This window comes from Hyposmocoma kahamanoa, unplaced genomic scaffold, assembly GCF_003589595.1.
Source record: "Hyposmocoma kahamanoa isolate Upper Pololo Valley unplaced genomic scaffold, ASM358959v1 296, whole genome shotgun sequence".
In the NCBI taxonomy this organism is placed as follows: Eukaryota; Metazoa; Arthropoda; class Insecta; order Lepidoptera; family Cosmopterigidae; genus Hyposmocoma; species Hyposmocoma kahamanoa.
In genome coordinates, this window is record NW_020653780.1 from 4698360 (window position 1) to 4711244 (window position 12885).

The 12885-nt window shown below is 35.6% G+C and overlaps 1 pseudogene; it reads left to right on the forward strand.

The window, feature by feature from the left end:
• Window positions 1-383: 383 nt before the first annotated feature.
• LOC113229243 overlaps window positions 384-12885 on the forward strand; it is a 48844-nt pseudogene continuing 36342 nt past the window's right edge.

The following is a 12885-nucleotide window of genomic DNA, read 5'->3' on the forward strand; positions in this document are numbered from 1 at the left end:
ATCGTATCTATTGGAGAACTGTCGTAGCAGCGTGGCGGCGTACCCGCGTGACGTCTTTCAGCACGTAGCGCCTGTACTACGGCACCGAATGTAGCTTGTAGCGAGTTATTTCGCCACGGCAGTTTCAAACTCCGTGGTCGAGCGGCACACACGGTGGACTCGCGTTTTCGCATCGCGGGCTCAAATCTACCACAGGGCAACAAATTCAAGAGACTCACGCAAAGCTCTAAAAAGCGGCCACACTAGTTCCTCCAAAACGGCACACGACAGCAGCGTCCAGGCAGAGTAGAAAGTTGATGTCATGCAATGATGGTAGAACGGCAGCGTCGCGATGGTTCGCCGTTCCCAACAGGCGCGAGTGAGACAGACAAGCATAGTCCAATATGGCGGCGCCGCTCAATGGTCTTCAGCACAAGATAATAAGAGAGGGTCCGACTCCCAACACCGCCAGCAGGCAACACTCACGCAATTGTAACTAGGGCAGTCGCGATAGACTCAAGATGGCGACAACCATAAAGCGACCTCCACGGAAGACGAAACGAGAGGGTCCGAGAGTAAATAATTTGCAGAACCGTACTTGGAAGTTGGCAACGGGTGAAACAAACAAATAAACTAAAAATATGAGAGCTATTCACCACACGTCCGTCTCGTCCGTCGAAATCAACCGAATGAATATGCTATTGGCGTATTCTGTGACCTTTCCAAGGCTTTTGATTGTGTGCACCATGATACACTGGTCAGAAAACTTCGCCATTATGGTGTGGCGGGACGTGATCTCGACCTTCTTAAAACGTAATTGCGTGATATGGTACAGAGGGTCGATGTTAATGGTACGAAATCACCAGGGTCTGCATTTAGCATGGGTGTCCCTCAAGGTTAAATTTTATGCCCATTTATGTTTTTAGTTTATATTAATGACTTACCTAGCCTTATGGAGGGTATAAAACATGAGATAGTATTGTTTGCTGATGATACTTCCTTATTATTTAAAATTAAAAGGCACCAATGTTCCTACGACGATGTGAACAATGCTATATCTAAAGTAGTTGATTGGTTTGCTGTTAATAACCTACTTCTTAATGAGAAAAAAACAAATTGTGTGAAATTTACATTACCCAATGTTAGAGAGACGGTTACAAACATTGTAGTTAGAAACGGAGGAAGAAAAATAAACTAGCTTTTCTTGATAGTCGTCTTCACAAAGTCAAAAAATCACTTAAGAGGCAATGTATACGTATTGTATATACGTATGTATTCTATAACAAGATTCCGGTTGATATACAAAATTTGCCTTTCACGAGGTTTAAAACTATAGTGAAACAAAAACTTTATACTAAAGGTTATTATACAACTTCTGCGTACTTGGATGACAAAAATCCGTGGTAGTAACCCGTTTAGCTCATGGAGGTAGTCTCGATCTCCGATGTTTCAAATAAAAATAAATAAATATTGAATAGAACAGAACAGAATGCGTTTATTTGCCAGAATACAGTAATTACAAAGGTCTTAAGTAAAATTAGGTACATTGTATTCAACCTGCAAGCATATGTGCAAATATTAATGGGATTCAATGTTTATTTAGTAACTATAGTTTCTAATTAATGTAATGAATTTGTAAATCTTAAGTATTCTTTATCACTATAGAAGCAATGTGTCAAAAGTCATTTTGTCAATTTTAATTTAAAAGTATGTCAATTTAATTTCGTTTGGTAATTTATTGTAAATAATTATACACACGTTGAAGCAGTTATTCTTATAAATTACTTTATGGCAACGAGGTTGCTATAAGAGATTCATAATTTTTGCTCTAGTTTGCCTTTGAATGACTTCACCGCGTGTTTTAAAATATTGAGGATGAGATTTGACAGATACGCAGATATACCTAATGTACATGCATGGCAAAGGTAATATGTTCAGCCTTTTGAACAGCGGTTTGCAACTGTCATCGAACCACGCACCGCAAATTACTCGAACACATTTCTGCTGGACTTTAAACGCTCTTTCTAAAATTACTGAGTTGCCTCATAGCACAAGACCGTAGCTGAGCACGGACGAAACGTAGCCGTGATAGGCCGTCAACGCAGCTTCTCGCGAGACAGTTTGCCTTAGTCTTCGTAAAGCGTAAACAAATCTGTTTAGGTTCATGCACATTTATTCGATGTGTTCCTTCCAGTTAAGGTTCTTGTCGATTGTTAACCCAAGAAAGTTAAATGTGTCTACTTCATCTACTGTATCAGAGTTGTAATTAATTTTAACCGGTATGGGATTTCAGCTGTAAGATCTAAATGTCATTACTTTGGTTTTACTTATATTAATATTCAAGTCATTGATGTCCATCCAACTTATTACGTCTGTCTGTGCTTTATTTACGTCAGTGTTAAAAGTCGCTTTGTTTTGGCATTTTATTATAAGAGTTGTATCGTCAGCAAATTGTATACAATTATGATCAATAGCATGTGGTAGATCGTTAATATAGAGTAGGAACAGTAACGGACCCAAGACGCAACCTTACGGTATTCCAGCATTAGTCGTCTTAAGATGTGATCTAAAAATTTGTTTTTCTAATCTAATATTGTATTCGTTTTTTGTTAATCTACTTATTTCAGTATACTGTGTCTGATTTTTTTAAGTACCTCGCTATCCAATTTTGTGCTGTTCCTCTAATACCGTATTCTTCAAGCTTGTAAAGGAGTTTTGAGTGATTTACAAAGTCGAAGGCTTTAGTCATATCTAGAAAGACTAACATTATAGGAGTAGAGACGTTTATACTTTCCGTTACAATGCGCAAAAACTCAAAACATGCAAGAGTTGTAGAACTACCTTTTCTAAATCCGATTTGAGAGTGATATATTACTTTATGTTTCTCTTAAAATGCATTTATTCTGGAATGCAGAGCCCTTTCGAATAATTTGGATAGAGTTGGGATTAAAGTAATTGGTCTATAGTTACTTGGGCTCTCCTTATCGCCTTTTTTATACAGAGGTTTGACAACAGAAGTTTTTAGCTGTCCTGGAAAAAGACCATCACTAAACGATAAATTTATAATATGTGCAAGCGGATGACAGATATAAGAGGCACACATTTTAAGTATTTTAGTTGTTATACCGTCATAGTTACTGGATTTGGTGTTTTTTAAAGACATAATTATGTTATAAGTTTTCTTCTCATTTATCGGTTCCAAAAATATTGTATGGGAATTTTAATTCAATGAATTAGATGGGTATGTCATGCAGTTTTTAGTCAAGTTAAGTTGGGTTAGGTTATTTTTATTTATCAAATCTACAAAATAATTGTTAAAAATATTACAAATGTCATCTGGGTTTGTAAATGTTATTTACAAAGAGCAACCCCTACAGTTTCTTGCTCAATCTTCTCAGGGGAATCTGCCTTACGAATTAGCGGTAGAGTTTAACCATTGTGACGATTTCAAGTGTAATAATGCTTACCTATGAAATAAAGATTATTTTGAATTTGAATTTGAATTTACTTTTATTTATTTAAGTACGTTTGGTGCAAAAACGGCTAGGTTCTAGCGCGGAAAGCGGACAAAGAAAAAATCCACTCAATACACATTGAGAGCGATATAGAAAAGTTGCAAATTATGTCACAACGCGGCGAAAAAATCTAAATTTTGCCCCAACATGCGTATATTTAATGTGTCTGCACTTTATATAGATTACAAATGGCACATAACGATAATTATCCAGCAGCAATACAAGAAAGTAATCACAGCACCTGGAATAATTTTATGAGTAATATGAAGTTTGTAAATTCTAATCACCTAAATGTAGCACATGTCAATATGCAACATGCAACAACATTTAGTATAGTTCTAGCTAAAAAACTTTGCCCACCTAGAACATATTATATCGATCAGTATACACACTATACACTTATTAGTGCTAACAGAAGTAAATATTTCCGATGACTTCAGACACTTGTTTCAATGTGTTGCATGATTACGAAATGGGAAGGGGGAGGAGTAATACTGTATGTACACAATATCCTTTGCTTCACCAGATTATCCACATGTACAGCATATTTTGAGTGTGTAGCCGAGGAAATTAATACAAGCTACGGTTTAAAAATGGGTGTATGCGCTGTGTATCGACCGCCTAAACTAAGTAAACCACTGTTTATAGAGGAGCTAGCCAGTGTAATTAGCCTATATTCACGTACGTATAACTATACATTACTAGGAGATATAAATATCAACTTAAAAGATTACGATTCAGTGCGAACATCTTATTTAAATACTATTAGTGAATACGGAATGGAATGCGGAATCTCACAATATAGGTACTGGTGTTGAATCGAAAGGTGAACTGATAACCAAATTCTGCATTGATCATATTTTTGCTCGACTAACTGACTGCAATGAAGCGTATTCCTCAGTGATAAACTATAAGACAGCCGATCACTACATAACCGGTTTAGTGTTAGTGCATAATACGCGCGTTAACTATAGCAGCCACAAGATTATAACTAGGTTAGATAATGATAAACTAAAACAGAATTATGTAAAATTGATTTTAAGTATGTATTAAATTTACATTGCCTGCGTGAAATATTAAAATACATAGCAAAATAAATATATTTTTCTTAATTTTTTATATGAAGGACAAGTTTTAAGACAGAAATTTTATGATTTTAAGAATATGTTATGTTCAATAGATGGAATTTTAGGAGAACATTTTTTAACAAAATACAAAGCAGTTATTGATTATCATAATAATACTCTGAAATTAAGCAGTGAGAATATGGATGATTGTGTACCTATGAATCGTAATTTTAATCGATTCAAGCATAAAATTGCAGCCCGTTGCGAGTGTATCAAATTTCTTCCTACCAGACACAGTGGCGGCTGTGTAACATTGGCTAAAGAAATTCAAGAAGGAGTGTTTATTGCAGGTTTAATTACTAAACCACAAAACGGAAAAATCCCGGTTAGAATAGAACTGCCTCCGTGGCCGAACGGTTACCATGCCGGACTGCCACGCAGAGGTCCCAGGTTCGATTCCCGGGCCTGGAGAAATGTTTGTATGGCTTACATTTATTTCTCTCGTGAGTTTGGGTGTAATTTGTGATTGTCTATGTGTGTGTCCATGGCACCCGCGACACAGGGTTTCCCTAGTGCGGGGCTATGTTGAGTGCGTTCGTTATTTAAAAAAAAAATTTGAACACTACTGACCAAGATTTAGAGATAGATTTTTCAGAATTAGATATTTTAGATTTGCATAAGAATTTTGAAGTTTCCAATTTTGATAGCGAAAACATAAGTGTAGGATGTGTTAAGTCCTTATTAAATTTACTAGATTTGAACTATTTACAAGATGGAGACAAGCTCAATATTGAACAAATTTGTGTTAAATACTCAGATATTTTCCATCTTCCAGGTGATAAATTAACAACTACGAATTTAAAGGCGTATTTTATTACGTTGAAGGAAAATGCTAGTCCTGTATATGTGAAACCTTATAGGATTCTTTATTATTAATAATAAATTAAACTTAATAAAAATTTAATTCAATTCAATTCATTCAATAAAATAAATTGTAAAACTTAATGTAGAAAAAAATAAGGTATTTAATTAATAACTATTGTAACTATAGTGGAAAAATAGGGTGGTTTGCATTAATATTAGACATAACTGGTTGAAGACTGTACCACCTCAGTCAACCGTGACCATGGGACCTGTAAAGGGCCCGAAACGTCGGTTTGTTTGAAAAAACAAATATACGCGATTTAAATCCGGAAAAGTAGTTTCATTTCCTATGTGTAACAATCGCGAAAACCTAAGAACTCGAAATATGTAGTTTATTACATGTAAATAAATTACACTCGACTTCGTATCATCACAAAACCAGCTAGCCTCCTAGCTTTAGAAATAAACCCATAAGAACTTAGGTGCTTACCTGAGAATTCAATGTGAACAAAATAGAAGTAACTGGAGTAGCTGGTTACCTTATTGGTGTTTTTGTTTCAACACTCAGAACGGCACGCAGCTGCATTTAGTTTTATTATAATATAAATGCTTAGTTATCATATTCAAGGGAAGAAAATCAGGATATAACATTTCCCTCCCTTAAACGAAGCTTTATCTAAGTTAAGATGAAGCGGACTTGTACCAGAGATTGATACTAACTAATATTTTTTACGTTAGACATAGCAAAGAGAAATTGAAGTATACAATCTGGAAAAACATTATAATTAATTATTAACTGTGTTTCTTTTATAATATGATAAATCCGGAGGAGATTTCGTGGATTGTCTCTCTTTTTGAGAAATATCTGACATTTCTCGAGAGCTATGTATTTTAGATTGCTCCTGGTAATACAGATTTGAATACAATAAGGGTTTGAGTTATTATTTCGTTTCCGATAACATAGGTACAACTTATAAGCTACAAATAAAAACATTAGGGACAGCGATATTATAGTTAAAGAAGAATAATAACTAGACTATTTGACGAAATGTGATTCCTCTTGTATCTTGTTTATTTCATCTTCCAAATCATTTAATTATCTATAAGAATGTTTTAAGGAATCAAGATCAATGTTGTTTAAAGTTAAAGGTGATAGAAGAGGAATCGATTAGTTATAATTTTCTTTCTCACAACAATCATGATTAGTGATATCAAAATCTATATCAAGATTACTGTTAATTACGAAACTAGAAAAAGAAGACGGTTCCGACCGTATTGTCTTAGAGAACGCAATACAATTCTCAGAAAGAGATAACATACCTGTACCTTGAATTGAATAAACCTTAATGTTATAAAAAGGCAAATAAGTTAACAACTTTTACACCAGGCGAAAAAGCACCACGTCCCGCACGCTCCGCCTTTGTAAGAATTTATTTTTTTCGGACAATAGCATTCAAAACTAAACATTACACGAGTTTTAATTACTTTTCACAATAAAATAATTTACTCAGATGTTTGCACTTACAATATCATTATTTCACAAACCATATTTCACCGTGATGCAATTTACATTAATAACAGTGTGGTGTTTTTGTTGCTCTTATAAATACTTAGGTACATTGTTTCAAACATTCAGTGTAAATAGTTAAGTGCCGAAAAGAAACTTGCACTTGTGGTTAAAATTGAGGTACGTGTAGTGACGCTTTTTTGTAGCAAGACTTTGTTAATTTGCATTAATACATATTTATTTTTAAAATGCTATGTTACAACAACTATTTAGTCAGTAGTAACTAAATTATTTATCAAAATAACAATAGTAACATCAAATATGATATTCTGGAATGTAAAGATATCGTGTTTTACATATTTGTAATGTATGCATGTATACCTGTTGTTTTGTGGAAGATATAGAATTACTGGGCATGAAAGTGGAGTTTTAATTAAATATTTATGTTATTTGGTTTTTAATTCGGGACTTAATCACGTAAAAAACATATTTTATTTACCTCGACGTTTCGGACATATTGCAACGTCCAAGATCTCGAAGGGACTGAAGAGGCGGGTGTCAGCATCTTCTAGCCGTGCGAGTTTTTCTAACTACCCGTATTTGATCTTCATTATTTATTTGTGCACTAGGGTTCTCATAAGGCGATTATCACACTGCACCGCGCCCCTCCACGGAGCGCGGAGCTGCGTTTTTTAACGTTGTACTGAAGTACCCGTAGTCAGTTTGTATGGAAAACACGTGTTGTCGAACACACTGCCTACGATTCTCCGCGCGGGAGCCCGTCACGCGCGGTTTTACCGCGCCCCCGCGAGTGGCGATGGCGCGGCGAACCGCAGGGTATGGCACACTGCGCTCTGCACTACCGCGCAGACTTTTAATCAATTTTTGTCTATTCCAGCAATTGTCGTTCGGATTTTTCCTAATAAATAATCAAAGGATTCAGTTGACATACGTGGGTAGTTGAAAAATATAATCTTCATATTTTCTTAAATCTTTGTAATGAAGTTGAATGTTATCTTCGGTGTCTTTTCATTTTAGTAAACAAAAACCAAATTGATAGTATAACTGCGGCGTCCTGAATGGGTTCTGTATTATTAACCATTCTTGTCAAAGAAGGATCTCAGCTACATGTACAATTACTACGGCGATCACTACGAAGCGAGTACTTTAAGTGATGCGGGGCCGCTAGACCGCTGCCTCCGCGCAGATTAAACCGCGCGTTGACCTGCGTCTCCGCCACCGCGCGCGAGATTTCGCGTTCCGCGCACCGACGCGGGGCGCGGTGCAGTGTGTTAATTGCCTTAGACCGACCGACACACAACACTCACGACATCCGGCGACTTGTCAGGCGATACTTGATGTCGCTTACATTTCCCGATAACTGGATCCCATGACGATGAAAGCTTAAAACCGTCTTCTCGGTTGAAATTACGGTGGATTTTAATTTCAATAGCTTCACGTCCGATTCTACTATAGTGATGACGTTCTGTAAAAAGGATCTTGCGGTTATGAAGCTCAATCCAGTGGTTTGGTCCTGATTCCAGCAAATGCTCGACTATTGCAGACTTATTGAGCTGACGGTTCTTAACAGCCGCGATGTGTTCTTTAACTCTTCCGCTTTGGTGCGTTTTTTCTGCCCAATATAGGAACTCCCATAACTGCAATCAATCTTGTAAACGCCCGGAGATTGAAAGGGGCTTACATTCTTAGGTGATATGGCATGCCCCGTGGCCTTAGATTAGACGGCGTGAACACAGTTTTCATAGAGTACTTTTTTAGTATTGTACCGATTTTGTCCGTTATTCATTTCACGTAAGGTATGTACGCTGGTTGCCTTAAAACGTCAGCACGTTTCCCTTTAGCTTTCCGCCGTGGTTGCCGTCTGTTCACGCTGTATCCGTTCCACCTAAGGACCTTCCGAACGTGAGATATCTCATTCTCCAAAAATTCAGGGTCACAAAGTTCATATGCTCTGTTTATCAAAGATCTTACAACAGACTGTAGGTGACGGGGATGGTGGTGAGACAGAGCCTTTAAATACTCGTCTGTATATATCGGCTTCCAGTAAACTTTGTGCGGAAAGGATCCGTCACTTCGGCCTATCACTTTTACATCCAGAAAAGGCAAGCTCCGTATCGACTCCAATTCACACTTGAATTTAATTTTTGGATGAATGGAATTGACATGCTGTTGTAATTGCTCTACTTCCCGTTCACTACCCTTCACAATGCAGAAAACATCATCAACATATGGTTTCCATAATTTCACTGCAAATGGTTGCAGATCTATACTGGTCTCACAGTGTTCCATCCAGATATTTGCCATGACCGGGGCTACCCATGGCAACACCGTCGATCTGGAGACAATGCTTCCCACGATACAAAAAGTAACTGCCATCTAAACAGTTTCGTAGCAACACTGTCTCGAAGCTTCTTCGTAATAACCTCAAGTCATTATTTTACGGAAACATTGGTGAAAAGTGATTCTACGTCAAAACTTACCATTATATCGTCCGGTTCCAGCTGACTATCCTTGAGAATGTCTATAAAGTGACGAGTATCTCTCACAAAGGACGACGTACCACTTATAAACGGTTGCAGCTACAGAGGTACCCTCTTTCCAACAAAAGAAGAATCATCAAAATCGATTCACAAATGCCGGAGTAATCGCGTAACATACATCCGGAAAAAAATATGACGAATTGAAAACCTCCTCCTTTTTAAGAGTCGGTTAAAAAGCAATTAAATAACTTGGGTGACTAATATTTGTATACTATAAAGTGTCCGATTTTTAAATGACATTCCTAGCTTCGTTGTCTAATGTGTGACATTTGTGTTTACGTTGACGTTGTTCAAAATATTATTATTATTAGAAGACGTGACAGCCTAATAGTTTGACTTACCGCCTCTCAAGCTGAGGCCGTGGGTTCGAATTTGGGCTCGCACATCTGAGTTTCTCGAAATTCATGTGCGAAATTTAATTTGAAAGTTAGTCTCAGCTTTTCGGTGAAGGACAACAACGCAATGAAACCTACATGTCGAAGACGGTTCTCGACTTTCGGAAAGCGTGTGAAGTCCCCAACCCGCATTGGGTCAGGGTGGCGGGCTATAACCTATATTCTCACCTGAGAGGAGACCCGTGCCCAGAAGTAAGAAGTATAAATGGGTTGATGATGATGATGATTTTGATATCTAGATAAATTTTACAATTACTATCATTAAAATTGACCCAAATAGTTATTTGGGTCAATTTTAATATTTGATAGTTATCACCGCGCTTAAATTAAATGCGTTTATTCTTGTTTCTATTATTAAAATACCTTCATTTTATAACTAAAAGAATTTTAAGTTTTAATGGGCCGATATTACGGTTGAAGAGTAAAAAAGGAATTTCATCCAAAAACGGAGTTAAGAGGTTTTCAAATTATGCCGACATACTATTATTATACATCTACTACAAATAGTAACTTTTGTTTCACAAATAAATTAATTACGGATTACATTACATTTCTTTTACTAATAAACACGTCATTTTAAAAGCTACATCGTGCATTTGACGGGCCGTATAAAATTAGGTTCTTAATATTCTGTTGTGCTGTTACTGTCCTATTGTGCCAGGGAAATTAATTAAAGTTTTGTTCAAGTTTCTTGTCGTCCTTTTTTTTTTACTATTTTTAAGAAAATATGTGGGACAAGTTGTTGAGAGTTGACGTTATTACGCTCACATTTGTTCTCAAAAAAAAAAAACAAGTACAAAAACCACAAACAGTCGATACACTAAAAAGCGAAAAATAACAAAATAGAGATTTCATCCAAACAATAACAATGCACGTAATTATTTTTGTCTTATTTCGTTTTGAACATAGTATTATAATAACTTATTAATCAATAATACTTATTGTTTATACAATTACCACGTGTTAATTCTCGTCCAAACCTATTTGTTACCTATAATTTTAATAAAATATTATTATTGGTGTGTACTACTGATCGGTTTGAAGTTTTACTTTACCACCAAAAAAATATTGATACTTAACCGCTCACGCGATTCATGCGTCTCTGGAAGCATACCACACCTAGAGGTGCCGGTGATGATTTTATATCGATTTATCGGATATCGAAGTTATAACAGGTAAAAGAACTAATACTAGTTGCTATTTCGGTAACTACTCTAGCAAACCATAAAGTTTTAAATGCCTGGGTCTGTCATTTGAAAAAAATAAACAACTTCAAAAATACGTCACGACAATCGTGTCTGTTATTGTTTGGGCTGGTGATGTGACGGTGTTTATTTATTGAAAACATACCGTAAGTTGCGTTTTTTAAGTTTCCCCTGAATATAAATGTTTATAAACTATAATTTAAGGAGTAATTTCACGGTAAACATTAGAACCACTCAAACGGAATATTATCATATTTACCCAAGTATATAAAAAATTTCATTAGTGCTTTTTAAGTGCAGGATTTGCGGTGTATTACTGCATTTCATTTGAGATGTTTTTGTTGTAGTACGGAGGGTATTTATTTAGCAATGCAGAATAATAATTTTTATTTTTAAAAACTTGTATTTAAACTGAATCCTTTTCTAATTTGCGAAACCAAATAGCCGCCATTTTGCGGTAGGATGAGCGCATCGCATGAGCGGGTAAATAATAAAAATATTTACAATACCTAATTAGTTGTATTTGGAGTCCGGCCTCGGCACTTAAGACTTTATTTTAAAATATGAAATAACTCTTTAATTACGGCCATATTTAAAAGTTACAGAAACATATTTTGACCACAAATTATTGTCAGGAATTCCTAGAAATCTTTTTGTGCCAATATTATAAAATATTAATATTAAAAAAAAAACGCTTTTATGGCAGTTATATCGAAGAACGGAGGAAAAAAATTTTTTACCCCAAATTATGATAGAAGCCCATGCCAGTTTCAGTCGAATTAGAGCAAATACTTTGCGAAAAATAAATTTTGACCGCAAATTATTATTAAACACCCATAGAAACCCCGACTTTATAATTAATTTAATGTTTTATCTGCCGCCAAAAAGTTTGTATAATAAATTATTGATAAGCATTCCCAGATACCCTCACTTGCCAATTTTCAAAGGGAACGCTTGTATAGCGTCCATATTTGAAAACGCGAAAGACCAATTTTAAATACAAATTTTTATCCGGTACTCCTAGAGGCCTCGACGTGCCAATTTTCAGCCGAATCAGAGTAAGTCTTTTTTCGGCCGCCATTTTGAATTCGCCATCTTGAATATTTTTCACATTGGCAATTGATCACTGTTATCCTCTATGACATTCCTTCCAGCATCTCCTTCATAACTGTATTAGTATCTGTGATAGAAGACTTTGAAATTTGGATGGCAGCCATCATTTATTTTAATTTCGAGCATTTTTTACATCCGGTGGAAGTTGACCAGGGTGTACCTCATGGAAAATGCACAACTATCCCCTCCGTATGTTTTCAACTACGAATTTGCTATGAACACCTTATCATTTTCTGGGTTTTACGATAAGTTTTTACAAATTTATCTTAACCAAAAAAAAAAAAACCAGGCGTGTATCAAAATTTTATAAGACAACGTAACATTTTAATGAATAAATACTTAAACATTTGTTTTTTTTTCTTGTTACAGATTTAATCACAATGGTGTTAAAGTTCATATTACTAGTGGCACTGTATTATATTATACATTACACAGCAGCGTCACAGGCTACAGGTGGTTTGTTCCTCTAATTTAATAATTTCCAATATGTACCTACCAAAAGCTGAAAAATTACTCAGATATCCCCAGCAAATGAAAATGAATTTTTCTCAGCACTTTGTAATTTTTTTCTAAATTGCTTTATTGATATTAAAGCGCACCAGTTTCCTTTATTTGTAAACCTTTTTATTATAAAGTATTTATAGAAAGTTAAGAAAAATTTATTACTATTCTCTGATGA